At 42.3% G+C, this 18,984-nt stretch overlaps 1 protein-coding gene across 3 annotated transcripts in view; it reads left to right on the top strand.

The window, feature by feature from the left end:
* Positions 1–18,984, top strand: part of LOC124215635 (tachykinin-like peptides receptor 99D) — a 130,643-nt gene that overhangs the window by 23,549 nt on the left and 88,110 nt on the right. For 2 of the 3 annotated variants that reach the window (XR_006882406.1, XM_046619255.2), the window contains exon 2: positions 14,178–14,204. The exons of the other annotated variant lie outside the window; for it this stretch is intronic. The gene's annotated coding sequence lies outside the window, so the exon portion shown is untranslated. The remainder of the gene's footprint in view (positions 1–14,177; positions 14,205–18,984) is intronic. 3 annotated transcript variants of the gene reach the window in all.

The raw sequence follows: 18,984 nt of genomic DNA, 5'->3' as shown, positions 1-18,984 counted from the left end.
TGTCATAAGAAATACGGTGCCGGTTGTCGGGGAGCCGGAGACCACGTTTCTCCACTCTGGATCCTCGTATTCAAATCTGCGCGACCTTACAACCCAGGCACCGTTATTGTGCCCGTGGCAGAATTTCGAAGCACAAACACTGAGCGAGAACTTGATAAGTAAAGAAAAAAAAACATGTAACATCACAGCAGCTGAGAAAATTGCTAAAGGTAAATGCTGTTCTCATTTTACCGCTCTCTCCAAGATATATGTGGAAAAATCTTTGGCTCCGATCGATCAAACGACCACGTATGAGGAATCGACGCCATCATATTTCACGTGTGAAAGCTCAAATGAGGTTTGTCGTCACCGGAACGGAGGTCAGCGAGCTAAGTCTCGATCAGAAAATCCAGGACGGTTGGACGTTTCTGATCCAAGATTAAAGCGTCAAAATGATGAGGAGATAACTTCTCCCCGAGGCTACGGAATGCATAGATAATTTGTCGTGATTCCCCAAGAGATGACGCAATGCCTACCTACGTCAGACGAGTGACGAAGCATCGCAGTTGTCTCGTCACGACGGCGAAAGACGATTAACGTTCGCTAAACTGTAATTATTCGATCAACGCCTGGTGAATTTCTCTTTGCATTCTCATGTTTACCCTCACAGCTTTGTCAAAGTGTATAAATAACAAATTTCCGTTTACTCTGACGAAAACCGGACCCCTCTCAAGTCCGTCGGAATTGCGAAAATGTCGAGGAGCCAGCGTGATTCGATGCCCCGTTTCGGGAGGATAAAAAACGTTCACTGGTTTTCTACACAAACTTTCCTCGAAGTAAAAATTCTGCCTCTTCGGGCGTATTCGTCGCCTGAAAAAGTGCAGGCAGAGAAGGCGTTGATTTGATTTAATAATAATAATTCGCTCTACCAACTCTCAGACGTATGTATTAAGCATCCTATAATATTGTCTCGAGTTATCACGCAAATCCCAAGCCGACATCGAGCCCCAATATTTGTTCCACTGCACTGTAGTGAGATTCTGATATACTATGGAAAGTTTTGTGACAGGGGATTCGAAGTCACCGTGGATCAAGAGACGGTAATTACACGAACAAGCTAAAGTCAGTCAAGCTGCGTATAGGTACGGAGCAATAACGGCGTCCCCCGGGAGCTGCCTCGTCCGTGATTAAATGTCAAAGGCGATACGATTCGGCGTCGGAGTATGCTAAGAAATACCTCACTCATAGTCAGCCGTCGGTATATCTGGGCGAAATCCGTACGCTGTGGAAATATCTCGGGTGGGTTTAGAGAGCACGGAAAGAGTAACGAGCCCATTGATCTCCTCCGACCATCGAAAACAACGGACTTGAAACTCGGGTACGCAACGTCAATCCGTTCAGATTCAGTCGCGAGGTTTTCCCCGGGGTGTCCAGATACCAAAATTGGTACCAGCCGTTACAGCGAGAAAAAGGGAAAAAACGGCAAGAAAGTGAGAAAGAAAGAGCGGACAAGGGATGCTGGTTTGGAAAGAGACACGGATCCCATAATCTCATCAAGTCTTTCGCGACGATCCTTAACTTCCGGCACTCAGTGCCTCTCACAGATTGACGGCGAACGGCGAGAGATCGGGGTTGGAAATTACGAATGCCTGGAAATTCTTTAGTCGCCGGGTATAATGAATAGAAATATGAAGAATCGTCGGTGAATGGACGCGACGAATTTCCGATCAATTTGCTGGGCAATCGTGGTATAAATACCTTTCTGGAAATCAGCCGTCATTCGACTATTTGGATTTAATCAAATCCCCGGTAGGTACGCTTCGAAAGTGATTACGGCGGACCGGAAGAAGCTCATGGCTGGATTCCTCGATTTTCTCAATCGGAATAATTGATTCCGTTAGAATTAAACATTTGACTTGGTATTTCGACAATTGTACCTCTTTGAGCAATTCTTGAGCAAAGTTTCATCCGTCGATTGCAGACCGTGTCGAAACATAAGCTTCCTTCCTTACGTATATTAATGAAAAAGGCACGTTGACAAATCACTCGCTTTCTATCATCACGATCAAAACGGCTTGTGATATTAATTTTGCATCGTATTTCAGGTGGTAAAATTTATGGTGGATAGAAATGATCCGAAAATGCCGTTCGATCAGATACTTAATTTACAACGCTGAAACTAGCATGTAATAGTCAGCAGCCAACGCAGGTGAAAAGGTTCCAGGGGATGACGAAACAATGAAACTGAACAGGATTATTCAGGAAACTCTTTCGAATTTCCTGCTTAATATTTTATCCTTTCCTCACTCCCCGAGAATCTTCCGGACTTATTACCAGCTAATTTCAGCGTCATACTTAATTGCGACAATTACTGTTAAGGTGATGAACGAATCAGGGAAAAAGATCTTGAAAGAAGACGGATGTGTGTGTGATATCGTTACCATCGACTTCACTGCACGGGAAATCGATATAAACTGTACGTACTTTGATTTGGAAAACGGGATCCCAGCGTCGCGCACGCTGGCAAAATCAGTACACAAATGAAATTTCTGCTGAGCCATATAAGGGTTCGTTTGTGCGAGAAGCATTGCTGAGGCTTGAGTGAATTTAATGCGGTAAAAAGACTGCGTTGTTTGCCTCGACCGATCCTTTCCCGTCCCGACAAGCCACAATCTGAAACGTTTTTCATGCGGGACTCTCCCGGTTGATTTGAATATCAAAGGGAAAAGGTTTCCTGCCTGAAAAGCGCAGAAGCTGATATGCAGACTGTATATGTAGACGCGTAAACGTATTAAAAAGCTGGCATTATGTTTTCGCATATAAATACGTGAGAAGAACACAGAATTTTTGCGAAAAAAATTCCCGCAAAATTACACAGCTGGCAAATACAAGTCTATTGCGGATTTTCAAAGAGCTTTATACAGCTGAGGAAAAATATAGTGATTCGCTAATTATGATCAATTTATAATAAAAATAATCAATTACAATCCCAGCTGTATAAGGATTGAATATAGCCAGAAACGTTAACGTGTCTTAAATTTTATAAAATAAACATTTCACCAACGGATTTTTCCTGAAAATCCAAGACCGTATATTATTCCTTGTATGTATGCGAAAAAGATGTTTCTTGGTAAGCTCTTTCGCCATGCGAAAAACGCCCGGGCTGTTTGTCCGACACCAGATGCTCGAATGCACGTGAAGCAAGCGCTTTATTTGACCGACAGTGATCTTGGCCCATTCTCCGGAAGGTTCTGCTTTCCTTGAAAGAAGAGATTATCATCAAACGAAACCCAATACGGATATAGACTCGCGACATAACATCGAGCACAGCGTAATGAACGATTTTAATCGGATCAGTCCTGAATCGGATTTGCCCAACGCTTTTTGAGGCCTTCGCTATCAAACAACGTTCTGCGGAACCTAAAATTCAAAGATCGTTGTGGAAAATATATCAGGGGGGGGGGGGGGACGTATTTGCTTGCAGTACAATCTGCGTCAGTCACGTCTCTTAGTTTTTTTTTTTTTTTTGCCGCTTTCACTTACGCCTCATACCCGAAGGATATGAATGATTTGCGTTACCTGCCAGGTGAATACTAATATTCTCAGGGTCGTAGGAGCCTCTAAAGCTTCGACGTGGTCTTCCGGCTGCCGCGGAGCGCGAGGTCATCTCGCCTCTGGAATCTCGCGAAATCCAATTTTCTATATCCGGCATTCCTGCACCGGGTATACATATATCCGCGGACTTTTTCTCGCCGATCCGCAGATACACCGAAGCCGTCGGTGCAGCCCGAGCGAGTAACGACAGGGTCAGGACCATTGGTTGGAAATAAAATCGAAGCGTCTAATCGCGGGCTGCCTGAATCCTCGCTGATCCCTTCGAAACCGTTTCATTCCGAGTCCTTGGAGTTTTGTTGCGCCTTTGAATAACCGCGAAGGCTGAAAGAGGAGCTCTGAGAAGGATCGATGGAAAAGAAATATAGGAGTTGAAAGGAGTTTGTGTTTCCATTAAAGCGATGAGGAGATGAATTCGAGAGCCTCGGTGCGAGTCCGAATTCCGTTACGTGCAGCCGTTGTTCGTCGACTTTGCCCGGCATCTGCGTACAAATGCTTCTGATGCTGGGGATTAAAAGGTTCGAGGCGATTTCGATCGAGTCTGACGTCTGAGCTCAGGACTGTACAATGAAGGGTGGCAGCTTCGGAACGAAGTGAGAAAAAATTATCGACTTTGTTACGCGAGACGAAGGAACCCTGGGCTGGTGGTCAAAATTTTCACCAACGTCGTAACCCCCCGAAAAGCTCTGGAACGAGGTTTAAAAGTGAAAAACTAGAGTATTAAACTCATCCGAAAATTGTCAAACTTGTTGATAATTGTTATTCGTAGCCGGATTTCTATCAAATCTAACTGAAAACAAATTGTCGCATTAGCAATTATGTTCATCATTTCCTGACATCGGTCGGCATCTACGGCTAATCGTACGAGAGTCGCAGCCTATATTTAGGCACAAGTTGGATAAAGGCTAGATCGAAAGGGCTTCAACGAAGTCGCACTGTAATTTTACAAGACCATGATGACATTTTTATCAGCGCCATGTCAGTCGTATGGTAACGCTACGGATTACTGACACGTTTCGGATATGCCTCGAAGCCGAGATTTGGTTTTCGCGGGTGACATTGGGCCCCCGTAACTTATCGGGGAAACACACTTCACCCGAATTGCTCAACCGCCGAATAATCAGGTAACCCACGCCTGTACAGCTGCTGGAAAATTGATATTCCATCAAAGGGAAACTCCGGAATAACCATATATGTATTACGTTACGTAAAGGACATTCCGTTACATGTTAAGTCACGACGTGCGAATTCTACGACAAAATCTCCTGGTCTCAGCCGCTTCGTGTCGCAAGGAAAAATTTCCAAACACGAGTCTGTAGACGTAATTCCTTGTCTGACGAGTTACTTGTCTTTGTTGGGAATTGAGGCTGTAACAATGGTCCGAAATGTACAGTAGACACAATTTCGCTTTTCCGTCATCCTCGGATCGATCAGCGAGCGTAAATCCGCCTAAACGCCCCTCACCGAATCGCGCAACCGACTGTACAGAGTAAATAAAGTTGACAAACACGAATTCTCCGACATTTTTCCTTTTGTTTCGTTCCGTACAATATGAAGAATATTCTACTCCGAATTCGGAATTATTCCGAGCTTCGCGTAATTCGATTACAAGAGTCCGACGTCACGGTGACGTTGAATAGCGTGTTCTGAGGTATTTCGTTAATGGCTAAATTTGGCGACAACATTTCGCGCTTTGTAAACCGTATACCGTAAGTCCGGCACGTTTCCGCGCTTACGGCACGCGCTTTTTTACTCGCCTTTACAATTTTAATGAGTAACAAGCTTGCGTGCTCCTGCATGCGCTGCGGTACCGGTACACCTTTTATCGACTGCATGACGTAAGCAGTCTCACCGCGTAATTTAATCTAATATAAACGGTCAAAAATATCCCACGTAAAAACCACACGACCCGATAATGAGGTCTTGCTCAACGTCTTCTTTGACCGGCGATGTTGCAGCAGCGGGAACTTTTCATCGATATTCTCCTTCGTTCATAATGAATATCGACAGTTCTAGCCCCGGAAATAAAGCCTCTTGAACAAGTAATTTCAGTCGTTGATTCCTTGTTTTCAAGTAAATATATTACGTATTTTTCCGGCACATTTAAAGCAACGATTAATTTAATTACCGAGCCTCCTCACTCCACGCTATCTAAATGAGTAAATTGTCGTTCATGATCCGTTGTCGTTAATGATTCTGCAGAGTCAACGAAGACGAGATGTAAACAGAGAACGCGAATACATGATCCGTTCGATGACAGGACGAATTATCTCACCGAGTATATAATACGTAACGTGTAAACGCGGCCCTTGATGCCAGATGCTGTAACAGACTCTTTGACGATTCGTGACAGTGATTCTGTAGTTGTCATCGGCGAACTCTCATCAATTGAAACACCCGTCGCCATGGTGTGGAGTTCGTGGCTCCGACCCCTGCGTCCCTGGAATCACTAATGAGACAAGGTGCCAGCCGCACAGACACTTGGGAAATTTGGTTCGATTGCGGGACGATCGCATCGCAATAAAAAGGGTGCCGAATTCGGTCGGTTCAATCCGCGGTTTGCAAAGAATTCAGAACCCCCGTCACCGCAACAATCAATGCCGTTATTGAGCAAAGCAAAACGTAATTCAACCCAGCTTGATTACATCCATCCGTGATAAGTGCAAGTTCAGAGGCGTAATTTTGAATGGTTCAAATCTCCTTTCAATGCCCGATTCTGGGATGTTGTTAGCATTTTGATTGAGAGATTTTCCTGGCACACTTCACGAGTTTGCGTTATACCTTTGTCTGATTTCAGACTAAGGTAGAATTGTTTTCCCCCGTTCGCCGTACACCGAGAAAGCAATTTATAATGTGGAAAGGCAAATGTCCAGTCTTGGATACTTTGAGCAATCGCTCTTCCGAGAGTAAAACACTACGCGTACAGTACCGTCGGTTGACAGTGAATAATGTCCATTCGGTGTTGTCGAAACGTTTACTTTATCACCGAGAAATCCTAAGCGAAAAAACAAGATTTTCAATGCAAACTTCACGTATCGCTTCACCCCTCGAACGGCCAATTAGCACGGGAAAAAATGCGAGTCTAACATTGTTCGATGCGCTACAGCATATCACAGAATTACACCTCAACTCTTTCTACTTCCTTTGTCGGTCACTATTCGAATCAGTGCAATAGATCACAAAAGATCGAAGCCTTCCGCAGTCAATCTTTCACCTCATAACCATCCTCTGCTTGTCCATTCGTCGTCATCAATATCATCATCATTAGCTTCAGTCCTTGAGGCCCATCACCAAGCTCAGGTACCGTATAATCACTAACCATTAACCGTCCCGCCAAATCTTTGTAGCGAAACATCGCGTTCCCATCAAGTTCGCTAGAATTCATCGCCAGGTCCCTTTTCACCCTATCACAAATTGATAGCAAATAAATTAGGGTTCTGTGAAAGTGTATCGATTCATTACGAACCGCGCTGTGCCACGTGGCTAAGCCGGGCAGTAACTTCTTCTCCAACAAACCACCCGATAAGTTCAGATACCGCCAGTGCCTGCAACCCTTCCGGGAAAGTGGAGAAGCTAGTCTTCTCCTAAGGAAGCGTGACTTCGACTCAAACTTCGCAGTCCCCCCATCCCTGACGACCACTTTGGCGGAGATGGAGGTGACTGAATGAATCTCACCACTCCAAGGTTCTCCGGCCAACTTAACCTCCCAGAGAAGCATTGGAGAACAGCGATAAAAAAAACCCTTTGCCGAGTCTCGCCCTTATTAAGGGAGTCATACCGGGGCCTGATTGCTCCGTGAATCCTACCGATTTTCAGAAACACCTTTGAGACGCGGTCGATCGTTAAAGGTGTTCGCGTTCGAACCGACGATGAGACGGTTATATTCGAAGGGTAAGATTCGCAGCTCTGTTTCATGCTCGGTGAAAGAGGTACGAATAATTTTATACGTAGATAACGAGGTTCAGGCTCTTCGATGCACGTGTTGTCAATGTGAAAAAAATTTTTACAAACAGTTCAAAAAAAAGAAACTACGGTAAAAAATTTTAGACAAGTTTGCAGTATTTTTAAAAGTTACGTAACTTCGTGAATTCTGCCGTATCCCTCAATTTGCCGAATGTTTACGATGACTCCTGATTGTTATTTTACTAAAAGTCATTTTACGGAAAATAAATTCATCACTGATTTAAGTAAATAAAGCTACTGATCCGTTGCTTATATAGATCTGCACTTACCTGAATCTTGTTGTTCTTTCGACTGACGAGACACTGTAATTCGACTAGATCGGGGTTTTATTACCAGTTGTCACTCTCAATCAATATCGAAGTCGGCAATAGCTAACGAAACTATACTGTATATACCTATATGACCACATAAAATTCACAGATGAACCGCAGTCGAGTTTCCTGTACTTCAAAGTTTACTCACACAACCGGGTTTACTTAGATATAATGGAGCCTTCATGCGGTAAATGTGTACGCACCTGTATACTATACATGTATATATAATATATATATATATATATATATATATATATATAATATGTACCTTCATGATTAGCATACGCTTGCCATTATAAATCTATTACTGTACCAACTTTATCGAATTAGTTCATGCAGGTAAATTACGCAGCTGAGTGCTGAGAGCCTCAGAGCTTCGATGTTAATTTAAAATATTTGGCACTTGCCTAGTCGCGGAATGATAAAACGGGCGAAAGAACAAATTGAGGCAATGAAAAATTGATCGTTTCAAGTAGGTAGGGATAATTTTTATTTTCGATAGGGTTTTATGGATGTTCGACACGCACGTTTCAATCCATGAACTGACTAAATGAAACCGGGAGATGAATTATTATTTTTGGCGATTTAATTACACGGACAGTGGTCGAGTGATAAAGATGAAAAAAAGTAATAATGAAACTAATTTATGTTCATAACGTAGGCATTAAATCGCGTTCGTATTTAGGAGAATGATAAAGCATGGCCCGGTGCGGCGAATCAGGACAGATAACGCGATATAATTTGATATTTAATGTCTCGTAAATTCAAATTTTACACTTTATAACATATACAACGTATACATATAATTATATATATATATATATATTACCATAAAGATTAACGGCTGAAAAAGAAATACACGTAAACCGGTCACGTCGGCTATACTCACGGCTCGCCAAAGAGCCAGATGTTTCGATTCACCTCGACCACCGTTATTACACGTAAATTTTTTTTCGTATAATAACTAAGATAACTTGCTACACCCCGTTGGCCTGAATAATCATTCCACCAGATGGATCGCATTCGGATGTTTTTTCATTCTGAAATATTTTAATTGGCCACGGTTGCATTGCCGTGGATACTCCAGCATTTTCAAAGAAGAGCGCAGACGTCGGAAATAGAAAAAAGTATCTCGTCCCACGGGAGAATCTCTATTGAATTATCCGCTTCCGCGTGCCTTTTACTCGGCGATAGACAGCTGTCTATTTTATTTGTGGTAACAGGCGGCAGTTTCGAACGGTTCAAGCGCCCAAATCTAAGAAAGATATTCCAGCGTGACGTGTCTGTTTTACTTTTTTTGTTCAAGTAGGCATTCCTGCGGGTTAAAATAGACATTTCGCAAAGATAACGCAGGATGAAAAAATGAGTCCGTAAAACGTTAGATTCAATCTGAAATCTCCTGACATTCATCCACCCGCATGGTTTACATCCGTACGCGAATGAAAAAAAGGAAATTCCGTAAGGGTGTAAAAATTTCGTTGATCAATAGACACCCTAATGCATTATACATGCATATATTATGTGGAGTATAATGATCTGAGAGAAAGGGAGAAATTTAGACGGCTGCAAGGAGGATTCGTATACATAACAAGATTCATAAAAATTTTTCCGGCATGCGGTGTGTTTGTTTGTTCATACTAATGCACTTCCCCTGTTTCCTCGGCGGCAACTCCCTTCAAGCTTCATCCCCACGTCACGTCACAGAGCCTGTCAACGACTCGGAGAGCAGGGATCGCCCTTTCCGTGGTACATATAACGCCGGTAAGAATCTCGCCTTATAACCTCTGTCGCAAGACACGCGAAAAGGTGTGCTACCCCCTTTATCGCGGTAATCTAGCCAGCCACGTTATCTACAAAAGCCCGCAAATCCACCATGTTTTCGCCACCTGAGCGTGTAGCTGAGAACACCGGGATCAACGCGCGTTATGCCGAAACAGTTTACAAGGAAACATGGAGGGTCGTAATCTCACAGGCTCGCGATTGATCGTCCGAGCATTTGAACAACGAGCTTTAGCGAAGAGCTTGCGGAGACTTTAAAGCGCATAGGGGAAATTTGATCCTGGGATAGACGCGGCCAAGCAGCAGCTTTTTTATCAATCTTTGAAAACTGCACTCGAGGTTCCATCCGCTTATACGCGGAGTTTCAAAAGTAGGTATGCGCTACACTAAGCAGGGTAAAATGATGGATAAACAGACGTATAAAATCCGTTAAGATGCCGGCGGTGCTTTACACGCCTCTGGGGATTCAATTTTATGCGCGGATCCTCTTCCACCCACGTAATATGTATTCGTATATAATACACGTGTACATTATACGTATAGAGGTATTAAGTCACAACTTAGTTGGATAGTTAAGGACGCGTAAAATCAAGCTGTCAAGTTATCCTCCTGCGATACGCAAGGCATATGTTATTTTTCTTACACGCGCACGCACTCGCACACAAGTAGAACAACGAACGTACGATATTAGCGCGACGTTAGAGTCGCGTTGCGATGCAAAACTCACGACACTGAAACATTAATATGTCATTCCGCATTTTACATTCTTCAAGAAGTTATTGCGTTAAATTTTTGAGGGAAAGAAACACGGCCTATTTCGTTGCGATTTATCTCCGACGAAAGAGCGGCAAGAAATGTACCGCTCCGTCTAATGCGCTCAAGGAGCTATTTATAGGATTATTTCCGGGCGAAAATTTCCACGAGCCATTTCGATTCCTCGATATTAATGCCGTACATTCTGACTGAATTTGAAGTTACACAAAACTGGGTGAAAAAGTAACCGACAAAGTTTCACGTCTTGCCGTTTGCACGTCTCTACGAATCCTAGAATGTATTTTTTGTATGTAGTACTTGCTTTGAATCTTCGAGAATTATCCACCCTTGAGGCGTGAACTTGGAACAAAGGCTTTTCGAATTCCGTACAATCATCCGAAATTACTCAAAGTTATTTAAATTCATTTGAAGTCTCGCAGCCACGTGTAAAGCGTGAAATACGGATCCACCAGATGAATTTTCTCGAGTATTTCGAAGTCTCCTCAGGTCGCAAAGTCATTTTAAGTGAGGCTCACAGTCAAATTGTACATACCGCTCAGTACAATTCGTTGGATCTTGAAAATAGTTTCGACCCGCTGCTACAAACATGTTATAATGGATGTAGAATGTTTCCCAGGATGAAACTGATCACCTGACCGTCAAGACGGTTTTCAGTTTCAACGATATTTGAATGGCTTTAATGCCGGTAAAGCGTCCTGTGCGAATTCCCTCAATATAATTCATACTTTCTTCCAGCAGCTTTCACCAGCCGTTACATGCGTATTTAACGTGACGAAAATTTTTCCCGATTATTCACCACCCAGAAAATACGGGAGCGAAGTAGCGAGTACGAATCAGTCGGCGACCTTGTTTCAAACGAGACAATAATTCACAACGATATTGGGATCTGTTACACGAATGATTTGGGTCGGAGTGTTCCGGGTAGTTATATCCAAGGGACGCCAGACCGCATGGAAATTTACGAGTTGTGCGCCCCTTGAGTAGGGAAATTATTTGCTGATCAGGTAACTTCGATAATTTATAGGTGTAACAACTGGATAGGTATGATCATGCTCTGCAAATTCGTAGATATCATAATTTCGGATTTTCAAAGTCTATATACGAAGGTGCTTTGTAGGTGATATTTGCATAATAAATCCTTCGGGCTTTCAGAGTAAATTCACCGTCTCGTATTGAAAAACGATGATAATCCAGCCAAGTTTCGGTCAATAGCCTCGAATGATATTTGCGTACCAAACGCCGTAAATCGAAGTTTACAGAGCTTGTTTAATGAAACGCGGTGATATCGTGGCCTGTTACTTGATAAACCACTTTAATTCTGGCACCCGACGAAGTGTGGATTAATATCGCGACTTCTCTCTCGTATGAAACAAGGGTGACATAATTGCAGAATGCGACTGTTCCAATACAACGTCAGCTCGTGACAGTTGCGGCAGAAGGCGTATTCCAGTTAAACGTATAAATATGTAAGCATAGGTATACGTATTACACGTACGCACATATACCGAGGTGCAAACATTTTAGCGAGAAATGAATTTTTACGACAATGGCGATCTATTAAATTTATACATCCATGCAAAAACAGGGGATAAATTTCACCATCAAGGTTTCATAGTCTTTCGGCGATTTTACGAGTTTGACTTTGAGCCGTTCCCTGTTCTACGGTCCGTTCTACGCATCGCGCATATATTATTCGTCAAACGTAAATCTCCTTAGCCATTTTCACATTGCACCTGCATATCGCTGCATTGTCGTACGTCGAAAGATTTCTGGTTATTTTTCATATGCGGCAACATTTTTCAGTTTTTGTGAGAACATATCTCTGACACGTGTCGTTAGCGCACCCAGTGTTATAATGTCATAATGTCAACAGAGAGTGAAATAAGTAGAGCACATTGTGAAATTTTCTGCAGAGTGAAATTTACCGCTGCAGTTATGCGTAGTTTTAAGAGAATTGTATAGTCGGTCCTCACCAACCGAAGAAAAAATCTTACTTATTTCAATTGTTATCAAAGTCTACGCGGTATTGACGCAAAAATACCGCAGTTAGCGCGATCATTTTGGATGCAATCCCAAACTACGCTTTTTTGTTTAGTGTAAAAATAACTACGGAAAATGTGTAATTCCAATGAGTATTAATTCGATTACAGGAATAAATTTTTCGACACTGTTATTGAGTAAGATAAAAAACAAATTTCGGTTTATGCGATGTTTCCACGTCAGTGATACGTAAGCTTTGATAATAGTCAAAATAAGTGTCACTTAACGCGATAGACAAAGACTATCTACATCATCGTCTTATCGTTAAGCATAAGTACGGAAAAATCTTGCATCTGCAATTTTTATCCGAGACGATGGTAACAAGTCCGCAGCGTCAGCGAATTTTCCCTTGAACTACTCGTTACGTTTGGCTGCGAAAACTCTTTTCGTCAAACGTTGATTTAACTCTCGAGTCAATTTACGGAAGTGCGGCACAATCCTCGACTGATTACAGTTGACTCACGAAAATATTTCCCTTTCCCTGCAAAGCTGGAAAAAGGAGGAAAATGGATCCACGTGCATGGAATTCCATTTCAGCGGCCTTGACGACGACTCCTGACTCACGATTAGCGTACTTGACTACATGGTAAACCGTTCAGCTTGTACGATAATTAAAAGTACTGCACACGCGACGGTTCTCCCTTTACTGCCTCAGCACGAAGGCAACACAGCTTACGAATACAACTTAACTGTCTGGATCTGGCGCGGGGAAGCAGAGTAATTTCAATACCTAACTGAGTGTACGTAGAGGACACCTGAGAATACGGTGGCGGTTTAACAACCGTGCAGAGGTTAATTAAATCGACGTTAGTAGCGCATTCATGATTTATTATGTTGCCTAGAAACTGATCAATACATCAAGTGGAAGGAAGTTGAGCGCGCCTCACGTATAGAACTGGATGGAAATTGACGTGGACTGTTGTTGAAAATGTTAAGGTGTGTTAAGGATTGAGCTGTTATCGATAGAAAATGCGATATCCCTCGGTCAAGAGGTCGAACCATACTGAGATTCAATTCATTGCACCTCAGCATGGTTCACTGAACAGAGGATCAGTACCCGTGAGATCTGATTATCTCAGATTGTATGCCGTGCCACTTTGATTCGGATTGTTACTGTTGTCTTCGTATAATTCCACAGTCTACCCACCTCTTGCCGGTAAAGAACACTGGACTTTTATTTCCGTTTTCGAGGTAGAGGTGTCTGATCGAATCGACGACGGTTGATGACATCGACTCTGAAGAGTTGTCACGTCAAATTCGATAGTCGTTGCTGTTGTAAAATCGCGACAAGAACCGATTACCACAAAACGGACCACGAAAAGACGTCTGCACATGGAGGAATTTTCACGATGTAATTTACGCGACACGGGGACTTGATTCAATTTCAAACTTCGCTAGCATTCGCCACTTTTTTACAAATATCGGCTGTCCACGCGTCTCTGTAGGTTAAGAAACAGCAACCCTCGTCCGAAGTTTCGGAACATGAATTTCAGTTTAGATGACATTGGACGAGAAGTGCAGGGAATAGAAGCACTGCAAATCAGATTTCCCTGCTCTCACCGTGTAAAATTCATGTTATTTAATACTGACAAGCAGGCGGCTCGATGAGTGTGAAATTTTTGATGAGACTTTTACCGATCAGTAACTGTGTCGACCGGTATTTCAACTCGAATGGTTATTTATTTTTTATTTCACGGTGCTTTTCATCTGTTTCAGATGGATGACGCATGGAGACTAACGATGGTGAGTGCTTGGTGAATAACGCCCGTACTCGCATCATTTGCAATATCGACAAGTGCGGTTTGCTTTTTTTACGGGCCAAGTGTCCGAGGCCCAGTGAAGTTTACAACTGACGTTACCGTACAGTGAGATGAATGCGCTGATGAAAATTTCTCAGCTTTTCACGCAGTCTGAACTGTAAATGCTTATACCAATAAACACACAATACGTGCCTTCGAGGGAGTAGGAAACAGTTGATTCGCGTAACGATATACACTGCGTCGATTGTTCACAGAAATTACGGAGTTTACGCCCGTTGGGAATAATTAATCCCACGAGGTCAACAGTACGTGACGTTCAGATTTGCGTGAACCGATAATGCCGAATGAACTAATTAGCATTATATCAATCGTTAAATGCACGATTCCGTCGAATAAGATCTTATCTTAGATTCAAACGTTAAATTCAAGTCCTACTGCGTTTGCCGATGAAACAAGAAATAAATTTGCAAAGTATTGACCAGTTATCGGAATTGAAAATAAGTTCGGGACGATGTTGTTTCTTTTTTCTATATCATGATTTCAGATTTTATGAAACTTTCATTGGTGCTACGAAAACGCGCAAGAATCATTTTCAAGTATTCTTAGGCTCTGGAATGATTTCATGAAAAATTCACCGCCGATTGTTACGCGATGATTCGAGGACTCGGGTGAATATTTAAAAGTAGAATTTTCACGCAAGTCCAAAAGCTCTAAGAGTAGGCTCTGAGACATGCTTCGACTGATTTTGATAAGATTATCCAAATTTATTAGCATTTCAGTACTCAATCAAAATTCGCTAGTCAAAGAAGGCGACACACAATTTTTGTAATTGAATATTATACTTTCATCGGATGGGAGAAAGGCTGCCCAGTTATTTTTCGATTTTGAAAATTATATCACCAATTAATATACCACCCACGAAGCGTTTGAGCGCCTAATTGAAAACTCATCACGAGCAGAGTATTAAGCGTCTGAGGAATTGAGTTCTGTAAATCAAATTCGATAATCCATTGGCCGTAACCCAAGCAAGATTGGGTGCAGTAGGCGGTTACTTTTTTCGTTCTCTTGTAATGGTTCAATTTTACTTTCCATTCTGGTTCTGGTAGGATTAGGTACTCGAGAAAATTTCACATCAAACTCAACGCTCGGGTCCCCGGGAATTCTACGCCAATTCCAGGGGAAAGTTTTTCTTTTATTTTTTTCCCCGTATTCCGTATAACACGGAAAGCTTTTGGCAAGATTTGGCAAGTTTCGTAATACGGTGAAATCATGTAAATTTAGGCCATTATCGTCAGAAGCACATTGTATGTTTACAACGTAACCTCATACACGTTAATCTAACAACATAAACCGCAAAACAAACAAGTAGCTAAAGCAAGGAGCTCAATGTATCTGAAATTCAGCTTCTCGGGGTTGAAGGAAAAGACAGGAGTCTGATGACAATGGAAGGCAGCACTGCGAAGCGATTACATAGAATAATCACAGAGATGCAAAGACGCGGCTGAAATCTCGAGGCGGGGTCTCGGATGTTGGAAGTTTTTCGCAGTGAAGTCGGAATGAAAGCTCGGTCTGCTGAATTGGGAAGTTAACCTAGTAGAGGAGAATTATGAAAAAGAAGATTGAAAACAGAAGGAAAGTCTGATCTGAAGTGCTCGGTATTTTAGAAAAAAAAAAAAAAATAAAAATAGGATTCTTCATCAAACGTGCATCAAACCTGGCTGATTAACCACAGTCTACGAATAAAAATTACTCGTGCATAATCTTTGCAAAGTAGATTAAATAGTCTGAAGTAAATCGCTAAGGTAAATATTAATCAAACAAAGGTAAACATTGATATCGAGAGAAATCTAACCCGGCGTAATCCTTGAATAAACAGAACTGAATTTAACTAGTCCCGGTTGATTCCGCCTGTTCGTATAACCACCATCTGCACAACTCTGGGAAATAAACCAATTTCACTTCCGTACCAACGACGCACAAAAACCTGGGTAAATATGAGGGTAGGTGCAGTTGCCTTGATCGCATGGCTGTGACGCGTTAACGGATCCCTGCAAAATTGGGACGACTATATTTGGGGTGATCGTTAACGGATAAGACTGTACATAGTGTACATGCCTACGATATACGGAAGTATCGAGTGTAACACGTTGTTTATCCTCTCGTTGGTCAGTGCATCACAATGTACACAGTACTTCACTTTGATAAATTACAGCCCCGCCCAAGGATGGCTCTTCACTAATTCTTCGTTATGTTTGTGCGATCGATTGAAAATAATACCAGCTACTCTGAATCGGAGTAGGTTCCGATCGGAAAACGAGCTTAATTCCCCATTAAATTTCTCCCGCTGACTTACGCCTCATCCTGGCCATTCGTCGCGAGATCTAAGAGCCCCTGCAGGGATTCGTTAAAACAGAACCATCCGTCAGGAAATCGCGATTCGTCCGTAGTATGGGTGACATGGTCTATAATAAATCTTGAAAACCGGAGCGGATCTTGAGAAACATTCATTCTAATTGACGTAATTTTGACGAAGATCGGCGCGCCGCGATTCTCGAAGATCCTGCAGGGCGAGGCAATTTCTGTGAAAGATTTAATCAAGACACACCCTGACACTCGACGTGTTGGCTTAATAACATAACGCATCAATTATAAACGGCCACGGCGAAGACGCGGCGCATCGCTATATCAAACTGAAACCGGGTTCTTCCCTCCCCTTCGAAGGTGTTTTGCCTGGTTTTCGTGTTGACGGTTACCGACTTACGATATTTCAAAATCGCTTTTAACGAGACGAAAACGAACGTGAGTCGAAAAGAGTAGAAAAGAATCACGGAATGGATTTCGAGACTGGGGTAGAAATCGCGAAATGTTACGCCGTGAAAAATTCCAACGTTTCTGTGACTATATTCAGACGCATTTGCATACATAGGACCTTTGGACAGAGATAAAATTGCAGAGAACTGTAGACGCGATAAAGGCTAGAAAGTCGGCGCGGCATCGTGGCGAATTCAAAAAATTTTCAAATACAATCTCCGAGCGAGTCAAACGGGATGGAAAATGTCATATTTATAAGGAATTCCTGATTCCGTGCCGGCAGTCTCTTCTCTTCTATCTTTCCCATCCTCAGGCAGGCCTAAGCAATACGGTGAGCCGCGTGAAAGTGGGAGACGCTATATCAGGATTTTGAGATTCTCTCACCTACCAGCTATACCCTTGTTTCAGAGTGTTTTCCGTGTGAAGTCACAGCCCACGGATGAATGACAAATACGTGTCACCGCGAAGCCAGATTTGTCGTCAGCGGAAAAATAGTGTCACAATAAATTTCGATCATTTTTCTAAAGAGTATAAATCAACACGTTCAATTCCTTCTACCTCTTATCGTAAGATCGAAGGCTTTCAATCTTCCCTTTTAAAATTTTCCACCGAAACGTCTCGTCGCTCTTTCGTTAATATTATACAGTATCGGTACATCAATCGAGAGACTTACGCAGAGGAGTAATATAATCATTTTACACAACAGCGATACGCAAGGATTATACCCAGCTTGTTTTCAGAACTTCTGTATCTCGCATTTTCCCCGCACAGTTGAACGACCCGTTGAACAATTATTACAGTGCGGGCTCTTCGTTATTACGAATACCATTTCAGCATTACTCTTCGCAAGGCTTTCGATACTTTTAAAAATTTTTTAAATTCACTCGACGTAAGAATTTTTCTGATCAATGAAATATATTCCACGCTGTGAATCGGGTGAATATTTTTAGAACATGGTGGAGGAAGTTGGCAGTAGCGTTACGTCACTTCGGTACATGCGTAAGCACAGGGAGCAGATTCTACACATATATTTCGTGAAATTGCACTGGAAAAACGTAAATATTTTCAGATAAAGGAGAATTAGAATTCCAAGGATGGTTTACGGGGAAAAAACATTTGACCCGGAATCCGGTTGCACACTCGAATATTTCCCGGCATCACGGTGATATTGAGGCCCAGAATTTACTAGTGATCTAAAAATTCTTGTACGAAAATATAGCGTCAGTATTTCGCAGGAATTTTACTCTCGCCTCTGTGAAATCGACGGAGTAAAAGTACGGGATGAATTAGAATCCGACCGAATTTCAATGCGGATAGCGACGTATTATTACTGCGAAAATATTCAACGTTGTACGGTGAAATACTCGACGTTGCTAAAAACTTTTCATCATAATAAAAAACTGCCAATGATCAAATCCGGAGTCAATTTAAATCGCTGAATTTTTCAGCTCAAGACGTAACCGGATCAGCAAAAAAGGTTACGCTCCGAAAAACGCGAAGTTTGGTTGTAGCTTTCCTCAAAATATAACCGAACGCGGAGTAAAACTTTTCCCGAATCTGAAGCACGGTAAAAGTTTCACGACTATGTTACGTAGTTCTTACGTATAATTCAACTGGACAAAGTTATAACTGGTAAGTTATATCTACACAGGAGTAAATCTCTCCTTTTGAGGGAGGGTATTATATTTCTTTGAATTAAGCCTCTTAAATGAGAAGAAAAGTTTACTAGGATTCGCTTTCACCCCCCGACGCAAGTTCCGCAATGTTTCTTGGTCACTTCGCTCAGTTGAATTTTCAGATCTCACCTTTTGACAGTCTGCAAGTTTTAACGAAGCGGGAAACGAGTTTGGAAGGTGGGACACAATTCTCGGATGGATCGTTAATTGGAAGCGGAAATCGTGGAACTTTTTCAATTAGACATGATTTCCAAGAGGAAACACATATCGCAGTAA

This window comes from Neodiprion pinetum, chromosome 3, assembly GCF_021155775.2.
Source record: "Neodiprion pinetum isolate iyNeoPine1 chromosome 3, iyNeoPine1.2, whole genome shotgun sequence".
NCBI classification, from domain to species: Eukaryota; Metazoa; Arthropoda; class Insecta; order Hymenoptera; family Diprionidae; genus Neodiprion; species Neodiprion pinetum.
This window is presented reverse-complemented; position numbering and strand designations above follow the sequence as displayed.